The sequence below is a fragment of the Toxorhynchites rutilus genome, chromosome 3, assembly GCF_029784135.1.
Source record: "Toxorhynchites rutilus septentrionalis strain SRP chromosome 3, ASM2978413v1, whole genome shotgun sequence".
NCBI lineage: Eukaryota > Metazoa > Arthropoda > Insecta > Diptera > Culicidae > Toxorhynchites > Toxorhynchites rutilus.
This window is the reverse complement of record NC_073746.1, coordinates 51,038,196-51,059,462: the sequence shown is the minus strand read 5'-3', so window position 1 is coordinate 51,059,462 and position 21,267 is coordinate 51,038,196. Positions and strand designations below refer to the sequence as shown.

Below are 21,267 nucleotides of genomic sequence, written 5' to 3'. Positions count from 1 at the left end.
TACGCCGTTTAGAAAATCGACCTATCAAGATCAATCTTTTTCTATAGATTGTCCAATCTTAGTCATAAAACTAGGCTGTCATGGATCGATAGGTTGGCACCAGAAATAAATCAGACTCCAGAATCCCAAACCAATTTCTATTTCAGGATTGGTTAATGGTACAAAAATAGTGTTTTCAAATAAAAATACGTATAGTTTATTGTTCATTTCATAAAAAAAAATATAGAAAAAAATGATTCCGTTACAGTTTTGATGAAGTTTCGTATTTGTATTCGGACACCCTCCAATGTTTGGACTCTCTGTTGGTCAATCTCAGCGGTCGTTTTATTTCATGATTTTTTTATGTTTGCAGTATCCCGAGTCACTTTGGTACCCTTCTTTAATTTCCACTTAACAATTGCTCATTTTTTTCCGATTGGACGAAATTGGGGGCAGTTGGGAGGATTGAGATTTTTTCCCAGTGTGATTGACCCCATTGATACCACTGAAGTATCTCTCGACTGTAGTGGCAGCTTGTTGAACTTTGCTTTCCCTTTGTGAGCTTTGATAAACGGTAAGAGACATTTCTGCAGGAACTCTTACCTATACATTACAGAATCTTGTCTTGAATCTTGTTGTCTTGTTTATGGCGAAAACTTTGGTTTTTTATACACAGCTGCAAATCCTTCCTGGCAAATATATCAGCGAAAACGAACTCAAATATGCTGGGGAAATCTTCTCTGGCAGTGGAGTTATAGAATTTTAAGGCCGATGTCATAGCCCGGGGTTCACCTTAATTTTTACCAAGATACAGGTTTTCCAAACAATTCGCTGTCAAAATATTTCAAATACGTTTTCTACGATCGCCACTATGAAACGAACAGAGATGTCGGATTTTAACTGAATCTAATCCGAATCTGACAAAAGATTTGACACACCGTTCCAAAAGATGTGCTCATCGTCTCCCCCTCGGTTTCGGCTGCGCGATTTTCCCTTACTTGGGACAAGAGCCATAAACCATTCAATTTGGCGGTACGATTATTGATAGATGTAGGTTATTCCCTTTTCTCCCATTTGGCCAACCTCTCAGGCATTTGGCGAAGGCAGTTAGAAAGGTTTCGGGTCAATCGATGTCATGCCAAGTGTGAAAAATCTACAGCCACCATTGGGTTGAGTGTTGATAAATGGTATCCCGGTATTGGACTCCAACTGGGTATAGTATTTGGCATCACAAAGTGCATTCCAGTGTACTTTCTCTAGTTCACTCGCTCAAATGTTGCGTATCTCAAGCACATATACCACTTTCAAACCTGGTTATCGATAAATTTTGTTATACTTGTTTTTTTTTGTGTGAAAATCAAATTAACGAGAAAACGTTGAATCTACGTGAAATATTTCATTTCGCGACAGTTCCCAGCCGCAGCCACAATTCAATTACATAACCGACTGCGCACATTTGCTGATTTATGTATGAAGTGCTCGAAGCAAATCTTCTCCTAACGAGCGGTGGAAACGCAGCACCATAGATTCACTTGCGTGCGATGGATTACGTCGGCGGAAAGGGTGAATCTTGCGATTTATGTTCGAAGGCGGTTATAAATTGGGCTGTAATCGGAAGATGCTTCAAAGATGAATAAGTGGGACGGTTTCATCCATTGGGATGGATCTTCGTACGAGACAGAAACAAATCCGATTTGATGGGGTGCAACATTTTAGCATTCTTTCTGTAAATCGCCGGAAGGACCGAGTCATCCCCGCAACAATCATCCACTTTTAACGCAGAGGAATGCAGTTTTCCTCTTCAGTGGGTTCTTTGTATCCGACCTCTTCCGTTGCCTGCCGACCGCGACCGGAGGATGCCACCTTCAAATTCGTTATTGCACTCAGGGGCAAATTTATGGAAAAACTTTTCCACAATGACATTGCACGTATGTTTTGTACAGATGTTTTCTTTTGCCCCGTCTGTATGCCGCTTACTCTCTCCTGTTCTTCGCCGTGGAGACGAGAAACGGGGGACAACCATTACGGGGTACATACATTTCTGGGGTGCTTTGTGGGAGTTCACAAGCGAAAAATGACAGAACTGCTCGCTACATAGTAGCGGATGAAAGACGATATAGGTAGGGACTTTTTGAAGGGTACAGTGTGGGGAAGAGAGCGAAAGAGACAAATGGAAAAATTGCATCACAGCCTGGAAAATGAAATGAAAACTGGGGGAAGGGTGCTGGGAAATGGCAAGAACTGCGCAATGTACATGTATTCACAGTGCACTGCTGATATATAGTGCCATTGTAATATATCTTATTTGTGTCTCCGTGTGACAGGAAATATTCTGTTAACTTTTATGAAAAGTTGGTTGAAAAGTTTGCTTTGGGTTCGGTGGAAAATTCAAGCTAGCTGTTTTTTTTGTTTTTAATTTGACTCCGTGTGTCGTCATCCTGTCAAGCTAAAGTGACAGCACTCGACATTGAGCGGAACTTTTCAACTTGCAGAGCAGACACATTTAGCTCCACTTGACGTGCATCCATTGTTTTTTACTACCAAACAAATTTGTATATGGTAATATCGAACAATAACGAAGGTATTATTACAGCAACGATGAAGAAAGTCTACACATGTACCTGCCCGCTGCCAATTCCGAGGTTCGGTTGGTTCGATTGCCAATACCTGCTGCTAGCCTGCCATGGTTCCATTCCATTTCACGTCAAACGGCACCGGAGAGCCTGCGGTGGAATACAAATAACCGAAATTGGCGAATCAAATGAAACATAAAACCATGTTTCATTGCCTCGCAAATTGGCAAATTGATCAGAGTTGTTCGGAGTCGTACGGAGTGTGGACGCTAGACGCTTGGAATTGAGCCATGATTGACATTTGGTTGTGTATCGTTCGGGAGGAAGGACCATTTTTATCTCATTTTGCTTTGGCAGCAAGAAATGTACATCCAATTGTGTGCAAATAACTAACAAAAACAATAGAAATTAATGATATGGTTTGCACTTCAATCACCAGGGTAGTTTTGGGTTGAATGGATTATTCGCTGTCTATAGACTAAACTAATAAAACTAGTATATTGTTCAAATACTGATAACTCTATTGTGTGGGTAGTTTCTGACTTTTGGGTGATTAACTGACACCGATAATGTTGCAGATTTTCTGGGAGTAAAATAGTAAATATCAAAAAATGGGTGGGTTATATCTATTATATAACCGCAAGGTTCACGTGGGACTACCGTTGTCTCAATAACATTTGTATTGATTAAATTAACGATTGAATGAAACAATTTTCGAATTCAATAGAATTCAACATATTTGCTTTATAAGTAAAATGTTTGAATAGTTGCCATATAAGATCAATCCATGCATTGTAATAGATTATGTTCTTCGTTACAAGTAAATTTTATGACCGTCCCTTTACGTTTGATATTATACCAAAATATGTGAATGGAAGAATTGTCAAACGATCATTGTCTTTTATATTTCCCTCTCAAATTATTGCATCTCTCATGTTTACGCAGTTCTCGAATCGCGAAAGTCCATTCACTTCTAGTATCTGAAATGAAGATTCTCCCAGGCTTCTCAGTTTCGAAGTACGTTTTAGGGAAACATATTCTGGTCTGCACAAATGCAATCGAGTTCTAAAGTACTTGCAGCATGCATATATTTTCGAAGCTGATTTCCCCAGGCATCTTTGTTTTGATATCTATCTTAGGGAAACACGTTTTGGTGTGATGGGGCGGATCCCCCAGGCACATTGATTTTGAAGTCTGTGTTGGGGAAATCGTAAATCGTACCAATCAAAACTTGGTAGCTAGGGCGTTCAGATAACGCTTGACATATCACAGTTATTCAATTGTTTATCTCATGAAAAATACCATTTTATTTATTGAGATGGACGCGTAGAAATATTTTTGCAAACATCTTTCCGATTTATTACGAAATGTTCGAGTTATAAGTATTAGAAATCTTTCATTTTTCCCTGCATGTTCTGTGTTTTGGTTTTCATTTCACCCCACATACTCCGGTCCCACTCAAAGGATATAAAAAGATAATAAATAGTTATTATTATGGAAATTATTATATTTTTGTAGCAGGGTAGCATTTAACCTAGTAATTACACTGAAGTCGCTTTTTACGCGGGGAATACGTGCCGCATAAACAAAAACCGCGTAAAAGAAAACCGCTTAGATTCCAAAATCCGTGTAAAAAAAATCACGTAAATTCTCAAATCCGCGTAAAAAACCACGCAAACTCCAAAATCCGCCTAAAAACAATCCGGGTAGTTTTCTTAATCCCTGTAAAAATCTAACAAACAGTGAATTATTAGTTTAAATTGCATCCCTTATTCTAACAATTGAATAACTGATTTTTTTTGCATGCTACAATCATGATATCTGTATCTCCGTTTATTTGTCAGCTTCTAATCAGTGATACAATACAAACTTATTTCGTGAAAAGTCACAACAATTAGCATATTGATTTTTTTCGCGGTTGATACGTGCCGAGTAAAAAAACTGCGTAAATTTCGAAATCCGCATAAAAAACCGCGTAAATCCCGAAATCCGCATAAAAAATCGCTTACGTTCCGAAATCCGCGTGTTCGTTAATCACCACAATTTCTGGAATATGGTAATAAAACCAAATAAATTTCTCCGTCGGATTGAAAGAGTCAATAAATAATTATATTTTTCGATGAATTCTTCTTGAATCGCTCAAACGTTCCCAGTGAATCTTTCGCCGTCTCAACGTAGGTATTATTTGCGTCATTTTTATAAGTAGTGCTTAGTTGAGAATTCACGCCTTGCGTATACTGTGTGGTAAGCTATAGAATACCCCGTGACCACGTGACATTGTAGAAAAATCCCAATGCCAGAGTAAAATGACAGACATTCAACTAACGATATGACGCTTTGGTGCTCCCGTGGCCGAGTGGTTAGCGTCATAACTAACATGCCGGGTGTTCGGGTTCGATTCCCGTTCTGGTTGGGGGAATTTTTCGTCAAAGAAATTTCCTCCGACTTGCACTGTGATCACGCGTATTCTAGAGCTTGCCACTCAGAATGCATTGCAAGGCGTGTCATTTGGCATAGAAATCTCAACTAAGTACTAATAAAAATGACGCAAGTAATACTACGTTGAGACGGCGAAGTTCCTCTAGGAACGTTAGTGCCATTAAAGAAGAAGAAGATGACGCTTTGGTTGACAGCTATGTCAAACGGTTGTCAGCGCAGGGCTGTATACTTTCGGAAGCCCGAAATGGAAAACTCATGTTTTTACGTAGGACTACGTCTTTGATTTCAAAAAAGTTTAAAATGACTCATGTAAGAGATTTCGAACGCATATTACGCAGAATGGTAAATGCGATACATGTTATGTTGTATCCCATTAAACTATACCAGGAAATTCATCCAGCATTTTTTTTGCGTCGAACACGAACAGTAAATAAATTTAAAAAAAGATAACAAGTAGAAGATTAAAACGGGTATGTTATTTAGATTTAACTAGCCACTCGTATTCCTCCACAACGCTACGGACAATCTTTTGCTAACAATTTGGGCATTAGCTCACTATGTGAGTCGATGCGTTTTATGAATTATTCTCCATTTGCCGATAATAGGCATTTATTAGTTGGTAGAATGAATGGAGGAATCATCTTGGAATGATTCTGGATATTATCTTGGATGGTTTGAATCTATTATTCCCAAAGATTCGACGAAGGCCTGGTTCAAAAGTTTAAACGTTGATATAGATTTTATTAGAATGATGCTCAGGTTATTGTCCAATCAATTCGTGCTTAATTCACATTTTTATCGTGTAGGTTTTGCTACTTACAATTTATGTAATTGTTGTTCAGGATATTATAATATCGAGCATGTTGTTTGGCAATGTAAAAAAATCATTTTAAGAATTTATCTGGCTGTCGATTTGGAGTTTCGAATAAATTTTCACTTCCCGTTTAGTGGCCATTGAATCAAGATCGTTGCCGGCGAGCGTGGAGTGGGAATGAATTGTCTTTCTCATTCAGCTCATTTTGTGTCATCTTCGTTTCCCTTAGACTTATGGACACGAGCGAATATTTCACTCGCTGTGGATCTGGCATTGCAATCAACACATCGTACCGAGCCATGGCAAAGCACGCGTAATTATAATGTTTTCGCCACATTATGTGAGAAAAAATTCCAGTCGGGCTATCATCGCCGGATCAGAAGGAAAATTATTCTTCTAATGCTATGTGTGATTTAGTTTCACATTTCAGTCGCAAAACTGTCTCCACCAAGGACAACTTCTACGCAATATAACTGCAACTGCAAGTAATCGTCTCTTCGAGGCCAATAATACTCACAAAAGAGTTAATTTGGAGAAGAGTGCAAAACGATTATAGTTGTAGTCGCTTCATGCCACCAGTGTTTGGCTTCGTGTGTTAACGGTTAATTATTTACCCTTTTCAGGATCACCGGAGCTAGTCTTATAAAGAGTGATTTATTAAATTTCTTTGCATTTATGAATAATATCCGAAATGGTAAACAAGTAAATGAAATAAAACGAATGCGTAGCCCTACGTACTTAGCGGTCGTGTCTCGGATGCAACTTCCCTTCCTATAATTTTCTTGATTTCTGTATTCCTGTTCTTAAACAATAGAATGACTCCAGTATTTAAACATGTTGGGCTAGTAGCAATCATTCTACCATTGCTACCATGCGATGATGATGATGATACATCAAGTTAAGAAGTGTCTCGATCGGTAATTTCGTTCACCAATAGAAGCTGTTTGGCTACATTCATAAATTTACATTCCCCATTCAATGCTTACATTCTCACTTTCGTGGCTCAAATGAACTCGAAATAGGGAGCACTAGAACCACCTTCAAAAATTGTAAATTTCCACGGATGTTTCGAATCACTCAGTTGACTACCTTAAGGTCCCGTGAATGCACATTCCATAATAAAATCGAAACCATTCTGATCAATGGTTTATTTAAATTCTAGAGCCAAGATTACACACAAACAATTTCACGGTTCTCTTGGATCTTCCGAATCAACGGAAAAATAAATCCATTAATTTCTCTGTAGATGGTTGTAGTGATCGGTATCTCGCGGAATATCGATCATACAATTTCACAATTTTTGACACACCATTGATCGGATTTCCACCTACGAAGCCAAATATAATGAAATTGACCCATTTTTAAAACGGATATTGACAAACGAACATTATCCGTTTCGATTGTTACGATTGTGCGAAAACGATCGTGATCAAGGATGGAAAACAAGGGAGCATGATGTGATTTACGATTAATCGCAAACTGCACAGATCGTAATCTGTGCAAACTGCGACTAACTATTAATCCTCACCCATCATAACCAAATGATTTTCTCTTGGTAACTCTGAGTTGACCAAAGCATTACTAGACTGAAACTAGTCTGAATAATTGAGTTACTCTCCTTCCTCGTTTTGCTTTCAACTCCTAACAAGAATTTGCTCCATGGTAATGAGTGTCTCTATGACGTACGATTCTCGCTCTCTCATCCGGGCGTTCAATTTTCCTTTCCGAGCGCGTTTACTTCGATGAAACTGGGTAAAATAAAAAAAAATGCGCTACAGCAGATAGGACGACTTTAATGTTTCATGTTTCACGGAGGATTTCTCAGATGGTGTTTAAATTAATCAAGAGACTACAAACAATAATCCCTCTCAAACCACTAATTTTATGAGTTAATGTAAATGCGTTATTGGCCAAGGCTTTTACGACATCGAACACGTGGTCTTGCGAGATATATTTTTCCGCCTGCCCAAATACAGACCACTTTTTTCGGGGCCGAGTAAACTGGTGTCTAGAAAAGACCTTGATTACCTTGAATTAATAAAAAAACATAAATTAGCGCAAATATGTCAACATGTGTTTTTTTGTTTAAGCACGTAAATATTTGCTCATAATTTTTTTGGATTGTGGCACTCTACATAATTTGTATGCAGATAGACTATCCACAGTTTGTGGGGGAATGGAATACTCATACAACTCAAATGGATAATGATTATCTGCTATCACAAAGCCGAGAAATTTTTTGACGTTTTGTTTTACTATTGATTCATTCAAAAAAAAAGCTTTATTTTTAAATGTTTTCTTATCCTGAGACTGGCTCACCATATTGCACTGCTACTAAAACCGTAGGCTAACTTCAAGGATATTTTTTATTCATTTTCGGCGAATAATCAATAGAGTGCCGTGTTATGAAACATCAGAATAATAGCAAAAACAATATAACGATCATAAGGTGTTGGACAGGTTATTCCAGACGACATTGGAATATATTCCATCTGATCATCTTTAGAAAGGTTAATGACCTTCAAAGGATAAATTTATCTTGGGCACATTGAATTGATGTTCATGACTTCCAGTCGGACGTTTATTCGCTCTGATAATAATTGTGTGGTCCTCACAAAGCATATATTCCAATGCCGTCAGTTCACTGAAATTATTCGCATACCGTTTGATGATAAGGTAGGATGTTGATAATCATTTGCTGCGATACCTATTGTTCCAACAGTATTCATTCGACAATATGAAGACTGAATACCTGAAATTAACCAGATTCTACCATGCAAATCTGCGGTCAAAGCAGTATGTACACTTGAGAGATGCAACAAGTTTGAAGGGATATAAAAAAACATTAGTCGTTCGACAAATCTACTGCCACATATGTCGGAAGTCCACGATACATGAATATCATACGTCCATACTATTTCATTACATTTATTCGCAACGAAGAACGTAACCACACAGAATTGAATTAATCAAATATGTGATCCGTTTTATCTACAAAATAAAAAAGGGTCTGAAATTCAATCGAATTCGAAAGGTGTTTCGTGAAGTCACTAATTGAATTACTGTTGGAAAAATTATTTGGAGAGAAATGTGAATGTTCAGAATTATTGGAATCTAAAAACAATTTTGGGCGGGATGAGATTCGCCCAAATCTGCTGGTAATAAAATTAATCAATTGCATCCATTACCCGTCTGCTGTTTATCGGGCGGGAGACGACAGCAAAATAAAATCGACACGAGACTGAGTCAGCCACTCACTGCGGACAATGCAATAGAGAATTAAAAATCCCTCGACGAGTGTAGTAAGATTTCAGTTGATCGTCTCTTGTTACACTTTCCGATCAAGAACTCATCATCCGCTCTATGGAATGGGATTAATCGTTTGTGGCTTGCACTCACGATAAAACCTGAGTAGTAGAAGTAATGCTTCGAGAGTGCAAGCAGTTGGGATTCCGCTCTCATATTGCTTTTTTGAGATCTTGGTAGCTCACCGTTCCAAGTATTCTCTCTGTGTACATATGAAGAATAAAAGAGCCTCGCCTGCTGGGGGTGATTTAAAAACATCCGACTAGAGGGATATACTTATTCATTGATCGTTGAATGTGATTTTTTACCATCCCTGATCGTGATCAAAGCGTGGTGAAACAGCTCAAACAGTGGCCGAACCAGGACTAGCGGGCAGGAAGATTCTACTGGGTGTTTGGTAACACAAGAAAGGAATAATTTGCTTCCATATGGCAAAACACTAAATACAGATCTCTACTGTCAACAGCTGGACCATTTGAAGCTAGTGATTGACCAGAAATGGCCAGAATTGACTAACAGAAAAGGAAGTTTTAACACATCCACCATCACGATTATCACCTTTTTCTCGCATTGCAAAACTTCCTGAATGATAAGAATTGGGATCAAGAGAAGTTTGTAAAAACTCAATTACCAAAGTTTTTCTTCCCCAATAAGGACCATGACTTCTATGAGAGAGACATTATGAAACTATCATTAGAATGACAATAAACTTTACAACAAAACGGTGCAAAACGGTCCAAATCTGACAACTCGAAGCATATTATATAAATTTTAAGATTTCACACAAAAATAATGAATTTCATTTTCCCCATTTTTATATTATCCCTAGAACCTCACAAGACCAATCCAATTTGTCCACGTTCTTAAAATAGTTTTTAAAATATATTTTTGGAGTACCCATAATACTAAATTATTGAAAATAATAAAATGAATAAACATTCGCTTTTGGAATTGGTCCAAAAACGAACCGAACCAAAATCAAACGGGCACTTTAATGTGTGATTCAATTCATGTAGTAGTGCTATTCAAATTTTGCTGTACGGTATAAATTTTTATTATAGCAATTTATCATGATTAAAATATAAATTGTCGCTCCATTCATTTTATCACCAGCGCCTTTTATTCTAATGTAATTCGACATTACTGTCAGACACATTTTCTCTGAATGCCATTTTTAAGAACAATGTTCTCTGAATTGCACGAGAATGTTTTCATTCGAGTAATTGGTATAAACATCCTCAACATAAATATTATTCATAAATTCGTCGTATTCATCAACCGCTCAAAGGGATCTTCATAGCGTAGAGAGAACCCTCACCCTACTCCTGCTAAATATATCCATACATCCTCGATATTAAAAGTTAAGCGGAAGACGTTTCACAGATGCACTGCTGCTGCTGCTGTCGCCTTCCTCCGAGCCCCTAAGGCGACGAAAGGACCCACATTCTTACAGCTTTCCCAGATAAAGTTGTTGATAAAGTTGAGGTAAAAGTCTAACGACTTTATCGCATCACCCTATTCAATTGCAGCGCGCACCCTCTCTCCTTCTGCTCGTCCTCTTTGCACCCACCAGAAGTCGTTATGGCATTATCGAGAAGAAGCGCTACTCTGCGAGGAGGAATCGTCCTCCCCCAGTTTTCTGGCGCTATTGAATAAATTGAGTGAATTGAATATAAATTTCACCATACATACACAAGTGCACCAAGTGACACAAACCCACACATACACTCCTGCTCTAGGCTTGAGTTTTCCTGTATGAGCTAACATTGGAACAGCTTACCGCTGGCTGCTGACACAACTTTCTCTTCGAGAGTGGCGTATTTTTCACAATCCACCACGTTTCCGACTTGCACGAGGAGGAATCCGGTGTGGTTTCGGGGAACTATTGTAATAAAAGTATGCAAGACATTTTCATTTCTTTCGCGATAACGATCTGAGGTTTTACTGTTTCCAACAATGAGAAACGATTGCTCGGTTGAATTAGGCGACGATGAGCCGAATCCGTATGTCCTTTTGGTTGATTGGTGTTTTTGAGCAAAGATCTGTTCTAAAACAAATTGTTATAAATCACACTTGAATGCTTATCTTTGCGAGGGAAAACCAAATGTTTCAAGATTGAAGAACTGATTTCCCTGATAGATGGATCCGTTTTTTTCACACCTAAAGTACAATACTATCATCCAAAGTCTCAGAATACGATGACTTCACTATGGGAAAGGAGGAAACTTTTCAAATAAATGAATGCATAAATAAACGTTAGGGAGGTTGAGTATCTCATCGGGACTGTTTCTCGCACTTCTACAATTCAAACTTTTTCTACGTACAGTCACCGAAAGATTCATCATTTGGAAAAGAGGATTTTTCCATCCAGAACTTTTTATCCGGTCAACAACTGATAGGAAAGTGAAATTTCCCTTTCAAACAATTAAACATTCAAGTGATGAGCGGTTGTCACCAAATCTACGTTTGAACTGTTTCAACTAATGGATTCCTTCCAAAGAACTCAAGTAAAACAAAGAATCAATGTAAAAATTATGTAAAGTACATTGTCAACAATATTTCAGCTCTCTGCCCTTCGTTGTTGATGGCTCTCTAGGTATACACTTTTTTACTACAATTTTCCGTTCACTTCCCTGGCCCTTGTTCAGTGCAACAAATAGATGATCTCATCGTCGTCATCGTCACCGTCCGGTTCCACTTTTCAGCGTTCGGTTGCATGCGGTTGCTCTCGACAAACAACTCCGGTTTGCGAAATCTATCGGATTCCGGGCGTCTTCGTCGGGCGTCCTTTCAACTCGCAACAGAATGAAAAAAATGGAAAGAAAACGAAAGAAGGATTGAGTTGAGTTGAACGTGCACCCGAATGCGAAGATTTATGCGATGTTTTAGCATAAAATTGTTTTATGGCTTTGCAGTGCAAATGTTTTGAGGTTATTGACACCGTGGCGTAGGGGGGAAACTTTTTATTCACTTTCGTTCCATTCGATATTTGGTTGGGGGTTGACGAGAGGAAGAGAGGGTTCGAGGTTGGAGAAGAGTGCGGAAAACTACATGATAGATTGGAAAGTTGGACTTAAGTGAGTTAAACGTTTGCAAGATTCGCCAGAATATGCATTGGTGTTCATATGGGTGTGAAGGTAACTTTTTTGTTTAGTTTGCCCATCTGCGAACAGTTTTGTACTTCGTTTATAATTATGGAGCAAACCAAACAAAAATTATGATGTTATTTTTTGTTGATAACTGCTTTGCATTCTTTGTCTCTAGTATTCGTGAAATTTGATTTACAGTAGAACCTCGATTATCCACGAGCGGATGATCCGCGGTGTATTGGAATTATGTGTAGTATTGAAATTTCATAAATTTTCAAAAATTTAATTTTAATTTTGGAGAGGCTGACATGGCACCACTATACGTCAAACTTTGTTAAATCAGACGGACTTTCCAGTAAAATTATACAAAAAATGTCGAAGGAGGGGTGCTTCCAGATATAAAAGTTTTTAATATTAAATTCAATTTTTGAGTAAGATTTATTGACAGTGTATTTGAAATATTATTTTTCCTAAATAGTTGATTTTTCAATAACTTTGTCATACATCATATTTTAATTAGACATCTGGATTTTGGGTTACTATTTTTTGAAAAGGAGATCAATGATTTTGAACACTTCTACGAATGTTGTTTTTTTCTTCGATTCGTTTACTTTTACAGGCTCAGTTACATAAGATTAAAGAAGCCGTATTCTTAAATATGTTTTTAAATCTATACATAAACAATCTTCTTAACTATATGCTTAGTAAGGTGGAAAACCGATTACTCGTGGTGAACTCGAGTTAAGAAGGGTGACATATTTTTTCAGAAAAAGGATGGGATATAAGTAAATTGTTACAATGTCGGTAATCACACTCGGTTCTTAAATCTATTCGGGTACACTGCGTTTCACAGCTATAGAACCACTCATTTTTTATGAGTTTCCAGAAGCCGGTTGAATTGAAGTATATAGTGTAATTAGTGTAGGTGCTTCAGATTCTGGACTGGTCAGCTTGTTTACCAAATTAAAACCCTGTCAGGAACTTTTCATACTTTTTTCTTCATACTGGAATGATTTACGGAACGAGTCATTTAATTTCTCAACTCGTTACATTACAGGCGGCAGTTTGATGGTTTGCCTCCCCAAATATCCTCAAAAAGGCCATTAACACGAATGAACAGTCAGAAGTGCAACGAAGAGCTTCAGAATCATTTACTTCTGTTTTTGCATCAAAAACAATGTGATAATTGGGTGATTTGGCATCAATTCATAAAATCTGGAAGGTCATGCCATGGTTTAATGAATAAGGGCTTCAGATTCTGGACGGCTCAGCTTGTTTACCAAAACAAATGTCAAGAACATATGAGTAGTGATCGGACGAATAGTAGATTCAGCTTACAAGCAGTATGAGTCATTTGAAGAGCCCCAACGAGTAGTATCCTCTGCGTAGAACGAGATACACACTACAACATGGCGCAGCTTGGTCGTAACAACCTCGAATGGTTCAATTGAACTGTTTGAGAACCTATTGACCTATGACCTATGAACCTATGACCTACGAATTATAAACTTATCGTAATTCATGTTAAATTAGCGTTAATTTTGTAAAGGAGTGAGAGTTTTTCCATCTGGTTCTATAGTTATGAAACACGGATTTTTTTTTATATTTCGCGCCTAAACACAAAAATAAAGATGAAATTGCAAGTCTTATAAATGAAGGAATTATTGTATTGTACACTATATACTCCAATTTAACCGACATCTTACTTATCTCTGGAAACTCATAGAAAATGAGTGGTTCAATAGTTGTGAAACGCAGTGTATCTATTGTGTATTTACATTTCGACATATTGTACTGTTTATAGCAAGGGGACCAATTGCTCACAAAGGGAGAAAAGGAGGGTATAAGGATATAGGGGCAATCACAAACGAAGATCGATAGCTTTGAGGAAATCATTTATTTGGAACATGCGATCAAGGTCTAACCGAGCCAACACATATCTCACCGGCACATTGGGCTGTCTTCCTCGGGCCCGAAGGGAGTTTTCTAAACACGACCTGGCGACAAGATATACCTCGCAAAACCAAACAACGTGCTTGATGTCGTGATAACCTTGACCACAAACGAAGAGATTGCTGCTGGCAAGATTGAAACGGAAGAGTAGTGCATCTAACGAATATGAACATGAGTCGGGAGAAGGTGCGAATAAAGTCTCGACTCAATTCCATACTTTTGAACCACGGTTTGATGCTAACCTTAGGGATAATTGTGTGCAGCCACCGGCCCAATTCATCTTCATTCCACTTGCGTTGCCAGTTAGCGATGGTATTTTTACGGACTAAAGAATGAAATTCATTGAAGGCGATTTGACGCTCATAAATGTCGCCTTCAATCGCACCCACCTTTGCTAATGAGTCATGGAATTAAGCAATGTGAAGGGACCCAGACAAAGGTAATGACCAGGGCCCGAAATCTTCGAAGGTGAAAAATGAAGACCGACTATTCTCTCTGTAACTTCGCTTCGACTAGAACTACTTCGGCAGTCACCGTTAACAGAAAGTTAATTGACTAGCGTTGAGAGCGAGGATGACTGATGAATTATTCTAGTCAATACTTATTCTGACTGACGCGACTAATGAATACAAATCTGTCTCTTTATTCAACGGATTTCAATGCACACTCGCATTTCTCCTGACACTAATTTCATGACCGCGTACCCAATGTTATTATTACGTCCATATGAAGTGAAACGAAAATTTTATTTCTGATGCAAAAAAGCGTCACACAATTAATGGACGGTTTATTGTCTACTCACCGTGAACTCAAACCAACGAACTTAGACAGGTATTAGGTATGCTATAAAGGTCCTCGCGTTGGTATTAGTGAATAGTGTGTTGCTTGGGCACAACATTGCACGCTATTTTATACGTGTGAGTAATTTTCGTCTACGATACAAAACAATCTAGCTCACCTGTAGTATATGTCAAACCACGATGAACTCAAACATCGATACATGTATACGTGGTACATGAGAGAGGAGCGAATACGTTTTGGGGCAAGGCACTTCAAAATGCAATGAATACATTTTGACGAGGTAGAATGAAATGAGAGAGTCGAACCGTAGAGGGGAAAGGGACTAAACGCCTGACTGACTGTTTAGTCGTTTTGGCGAAGAAACTGCGTTAAGAAGCCAAAAGTCATTTCCAACTGAATACAGAGGGGATTTCCCCCATAGTCAGCTGACTATCCTCAGTTGAATATGACTATGCCGAGCCCTGGTAATGACATAACAGTGTCTGGCACTTAAAAATTCTCGTATTCTCTCAAGGAAGTACGGCGAGTGCTTTTCCGGCCTCACTGAACGGATAGCTGCGACAGAGTTAAGACTATCCGTTACAATGTAATAGTGTTCAACAGGTAATGAGGCGGCGCTGTCCAGCACGCAGTGAATCGCTGCCAGCAATATACACTGAGCATGTGTACTGAAGACGGTGGAAGGTGCTAAAAAATTCGTTGAATACTCCAAATCCTGCGAACTCGTTCGTAGAGGACCCATCATATTATAACAATTGATACGCTCATGCTATGTATCGAAGATCGTTGAAACGATCCCCGATAATCTAGAGTTCCATGGATTTTTTGGAGGGCATACATCCCAACGCAATACGGAGACAAAGAGAATAGTTGTTCGATACAACATTATAAGATCTTCTGGATGGGCTCCCAAACCAGGTGCCGGTAATTGTTCGGAGAAAGTTTATTCTCTGTTGACATTTTTTATTCAGATACCTTATATGTGCCCCTCAAGTACATTTGGATTCGAACCAGACCCCAAGATACATGAATGACATAGCATGAGTGATCGGTTTACCCAAAAGTTAAAGCTTTGGTTTTGCTGGTTTATGCTTCCTATAAAAAAAACACCATTTCTGTTTTCTCCGTGGAGAATTCGATTCCTAGCCCAATGGCCCAGGTTGAAAAATTGTTCAAAGTATCTTGTAAGGGTTCTTGCAGGTCGGATTCGTTTGATCTTACGACAGACACCACTCCATCATCTGCAAGTTGTCTTAGACGGCAATATTGTGTAAGGCAATTGTCAATGTTGCTTACGTAGAAGTTGTACAAAACGCGGCTTAAACATGAGCCCTGAGGGAGCTCATGTAAGACTTACCGACCGACTTACTGCTGAATCTCTATGAGAAAAATTCAAGTGTTTCTCATAAAGCAAATTATATAACATGTCATTCAATTGAGGTGGTAGACCCCGAGGGGTTAATTGGTCTGACAAACCCTCTATTGAAACAGAATCAAAGACCCCCTTTATGTCCAAAAATACTGAAGCCATTTGTTTTTCTCGGCGTAAGCCATTTGAAACAACAACGCAAGATAATCATTCGTCCCCTTGCCCCTGCGGAACCCATATTGTGTACCTGAGAGAAGGCCATTCGTTTCAACCCATCGATCAAAGCGAAACAAGATCATTTTCTCCAACAATTTCCGTATACAAGACAGTATTGCTATTGGGCGGTACGAATTGAAGTCGGACGCGAGTTTTCAGGGTTTTTGAATAGCTATAACGCGTACTTGTCTCCAATCATCTGGAACAATATTATGCTTCAGAATCTGATTAAATGAATTCAACAAAAACATCAGGGATGTTTTTGGGCAAGTTGAACTTAATTCGATCCGATTCTGGAGCAGAATTGTTACATGAAAGGAGAGTAAGAGAGAATTCTATCATCGAGTGCTCGGAATCCAGATCGCACCTATCTTGTTATATCTCTCGAACAATTTTTGCACGGGAACATAATCGGGACAAACCTTCCGTGCAAAATTCAAAGTCCATCGATGTAAATATTCTTCGCTTTCATTCGTTGAAGAGCGATTTCTCATGTTTCGAGCCACTTTCCCTAATTTTCCCATTGGCGTTTCTCGTGACAGGCCTCCCACGAAATTTCGTAAATTAGCATGTTTTTTCACTTTGGTCAAGTGTACAAATTGATTTTCAAACGCTAAATACGTTTGAAAATTCTCAATGGTTCCACAATTCCGAAAAATGCAATCGATTTTTGTACATAAAGTTTGGAACACTGACTATGGATTGGGAGGCCTTCGACGAATAGTGGAACCTGGGATGGGTTTCTTCTGGGCGCGAACTGCGCTATCATAAATCAAACGAGAAAGGAAGTTATACTCCTACAATGGAGGTAAGCTCTCTCTGGAATTGATGGCTAGAGTAATCGCATCCGCATATTTTTTCCAGTCAATGTGTCTTGTGAGATCGTATGCCACGTTTATTGATTCAGAAGAATTCAACCCATTGGTGATAAAAATTTTGATTGGCAAGTGATCACTACCGTTCGGATCCTGAATTACATTTCACTTGCAATCTAACAATCTTGTATTTTATGAAGTTTGCTTATTTTATTTTCTATTCGTCAAGATTCTATATCTGGATGAAACATCAAATCATCTATGTTAATTTTGCAATGACAATAATCAACGAAGAAATATAACTATTACTTATATAACTTATCTGAACAATGGTGTATATGACTACTACCACTAGGATAGCTTCATGCTGAAATATTTTGTTGTGTGTTTGCACCTTATTTCAGCCTTTTAATGCCTTATTCCGCGGATAATCGGGGTTTACTGCAAAAACTAATGTATCAGAAGTAAAGGGTGTGTCACATCAAATTGCATCACGGAAAAAACGCTATAGAAATTTAATTTTTAGGAATTATATCTTCAGCTTTCACTTATAATCAGATAAGAGTGTATAGATCACGTTGGCCATGCTTCACTGTCAATTTTTCGTAAATTTGGAAAAATGTCGTCGAACGAAAAAGAGCGTCGTGAATTAATCCTGCGCACTCATTTCGAGAATCCGAAGTTGTCACATCGGGACATCGGTGAGATGCTGGGAATCGTCCAATCCACGGTCAGCAGAGTACTAAAACGATACTTCGAGAACCTAACCATCGACCGGAAGGTGAAGAACGGCAAAAATGGATGCTCCGTCAGTGAAAAAGATCACAAGCGCATAGTTAAGCAGTTTAGACGTGATCCGAGAAGTTCGGTCCGGGATGTCGCCAATAAGCTGAATTTGTCAAGTTCATTCGTCCAGCGGACCAAGCAGCGGGAGGGCCTGCGTACATACAAGGTTCAGAAGGCTCCTAACCGCGACGAAAGGCAAAACATGGTGGGGAAGACGCGAGCCCGGAAGCTGTACACCGAAATGCTGACGAAGCCGCATTGCCTGGTAATGGACGACGAAACCTACGTCAAAGCGGACTTTCGTCAGCTGCCGGGCCTGTTGTTCTTCTCCGCAGAGGACAAATTCAGCGTTCCGGAGGAGATTCGCAAGCAGAAACTATCCAAGTTTGCCAAAAAGTACATGGTGTGGCAAGCGATCTGCTCTTGCGGAAAGCGAAGCGCCCCCCTTCGTGATGACCGGCACGGTAAACGGGCAGGTTTACCTTAAGGAGTGCCTACAGAAGCGCTTACTACCACTATTGAAGCAGCACGAGGGCCCGACCATCTTCTGGCCGGATCTCGCTTCGTGCCACTATTCAAAGGACGTGTTGGAGTGGTACGAAGTCAACGGGGTCACCTTCGTACCAAAGGAAATGAACCCGCCCAACTCGCCGGAGCTTCGCCCAATAGAGAAATATTGGGCGATTATGAAGCAGGCCCTCCGGAAGAACCCAAAAGTTGTCAAATCGGAGGCGGACTTCAAGAGAAAATGGATTTCTGTTCAAAAAAAACTACAACCTGACGTTGTACAGAACCTTATGGACGGGGTAAAGAGGAAGGTGCGAGCATACGGGCTTGGGCTCGAAGTATGAATAAAAAGAAAATGCCAAAAGTTGTTTAATAGTTTTTATTTTACTGTCTAAAATTTTCAAAAGGATCGGTCTACTGGGCGAATTTCTACAGCGTTTTTTCCGTGATGCAATTTGATGTGACACACCCTTTATGTAATATAGGTCTGAGATTTTCATTCTTACGCCTTGTATGAAGTAATAAAGGTAAACTAAGGAGGTATTTTAGTGTAAAGGCACGAGTTTTACGAGCTCCAAGAAAATAAAACAATGAAAATTTTTACCATTCATTATTTGTTTATCTATTTTTTTTTAACAATAAAACAAAAAATGAGCGGAAAAAACTTTCATAATTAGAATAGTTACAAGCTGATGAAGTGACGGGTTAAAAAAAATTTGTGGCATGGCGTTCACGATTTCAGCCTTTCTGGTTATCTAAAAGAAAAACATCGAATAGATTCTGAATCGGTAAAGATTCCACTATCGCATTAACCTCGGACTAGTCAAAAAACATCTTTTTTTAACAAAACGGCGGCCGTTTGAAATCTGAAGATTTTAAAAAAAATTGTAAAATTCAAAAAATATATTTTTTTACTGGTTCATGCGATAGAGAGATGCATACAGATTGTATTCATAAAATTCGGCATAAATCGGTTCGATAGAACTTGAGATATCGAGACTGAGATTGTATATGAGATTGCATAAACTTCGAGAATTTCGAGAAAAAAAGCGTTTGAAATGAATTCGGTGCTGCTCCACTAATACCTAAACTTTAGGAATATGAAGAACTTTTTTTTTCAAAATTTCTGGACTAGAATACTGCTTTAACCCAACATTATCGATAATTGCGTTTATTTTTTCTGATTACACTTTTCGTTTCAAAAATGATTATAAAACTTGCTTTTTTTCTTATTCGTCCTATTTCAGCTCAAACAATGGAACCATATTCGTACCACCTAGTAGTGAGACAACTTTTTCATCCAAGTGTAGAAAACCATATGGCGTTCCCCAAAAACTTCCCCCACACCGATGAAGACCCCGGGGAATCGTTAGGATCACTAGAACACTTGCACCTCGATTCCGTAGGACCCTCTGAACCAAAAACCCATCATCCAGAATCGCCCGCTACCACCGTACCCAAATTTGACTGCAAACAATGTGGTCAGACATTCGATAGCGTAGTCGGTTTGTTCGCGCACAAAAAACACAGTCAACACAGTCCTCCAGCGGGGCCTTCGTGCGCCATATGTAGCAAAAAATTCGATACGGGATACGAATTGACGGAACATAAAGAAGAACATCGTCAGTACAAGTGTGGCCAATGTTCTCAATCATATCTTTATAAATCAAGTCTTTATGCTCACATTAGGAAGAAGCATAGCTGAAGTTGGGTTAAAAAATAATCGGGTTTGCTCACCGAGGTTAATTTCTGTTACTTGGGCAATCACATTACCATTAACATCACATTGAAACGCACTGTTCAGTAAATGCATATTTTTCGAAAACAAAAATTGCTTATCTTTCATAATCTTACAGGTTATGAATTACTGTTCTTTCAAGCAAAAAAAATCCCAACCAATACGAAATAAATTGAATTGAATTAAATTGAATACTAACAACTTTTATATCTCAAAAAACTCCCTTTTGATATTTTTTTGTATATTTCCATTAGAAAACCATTTCAATTGACCATATTTTGACGCCCAGTGATGCCGTGGCAAACTCACCAAAATGGAGATTTGAATTATTGGAAATTCATGAAATTTCAATACTTTGGAAATCGTGATCATGTAAGGTCATGTTTCTAATATTCAATTCAATTTTTGAGTAAGATTTTTAAACAGTGCATTTGAAATGTTATTTTTCCTAGAGAGCCAATTAATTTTTCAACAACTTTGTCAAACATCATGTTTTAATCAGACATCTGGATTTTGAGTTACGATTTATTGAAAAAAGATCAATGATTTCCAATACGCCCTTTTAAAAAATCAGTCGTTATTTCAATTGCTCATATGACAATGAAAATTGCGATTTTGGGTAGTTCCCACCATATGTTCCAAGTTTTAATAAAATCGAAGAGAGTTGCGCGTTTTCGGTTGATTTGGCATGTAATTGCTTCTATATAAATACAATAATTGTTTTTCTACCACTTGCGTTGACCTTTTCATCTACGAAAATAATTGAATTGAGCTTGAGCTTGGGCAGACTGTACAATTCGTAGTTGCTCTCCGTGATTGACCTGAACCTACCAAATAGCACAAAGAACACACAGAATGACGCTTGGGACTAGCAAATCATTC

General features: G+C 38.6%; 1 long non-coding RNA gene across 1 annotated transcript in view; it reads left to right on the top strand.

Annotated features, from left to right (window-relative positions):
* The window catches only part of LOC129777573 (uncharacterized), a 59,292-nt gene extending 38,530 nt beyond the window's left edge, over positions 1-20,762 (top strand). Inside the window, exon 4 of the long non-coding RNA XR_008743260.1 lies at positions 19,895-20,762. This is a non-coding gene — a long non-coding RNA (uncharacterized LOC129777573). The remainder of the gene's footprint in view (positions 1-19,894) is intronic.
* The last annotated feature ends 505 nt before the right edge of the window (positions 20,763-21,267 follow it).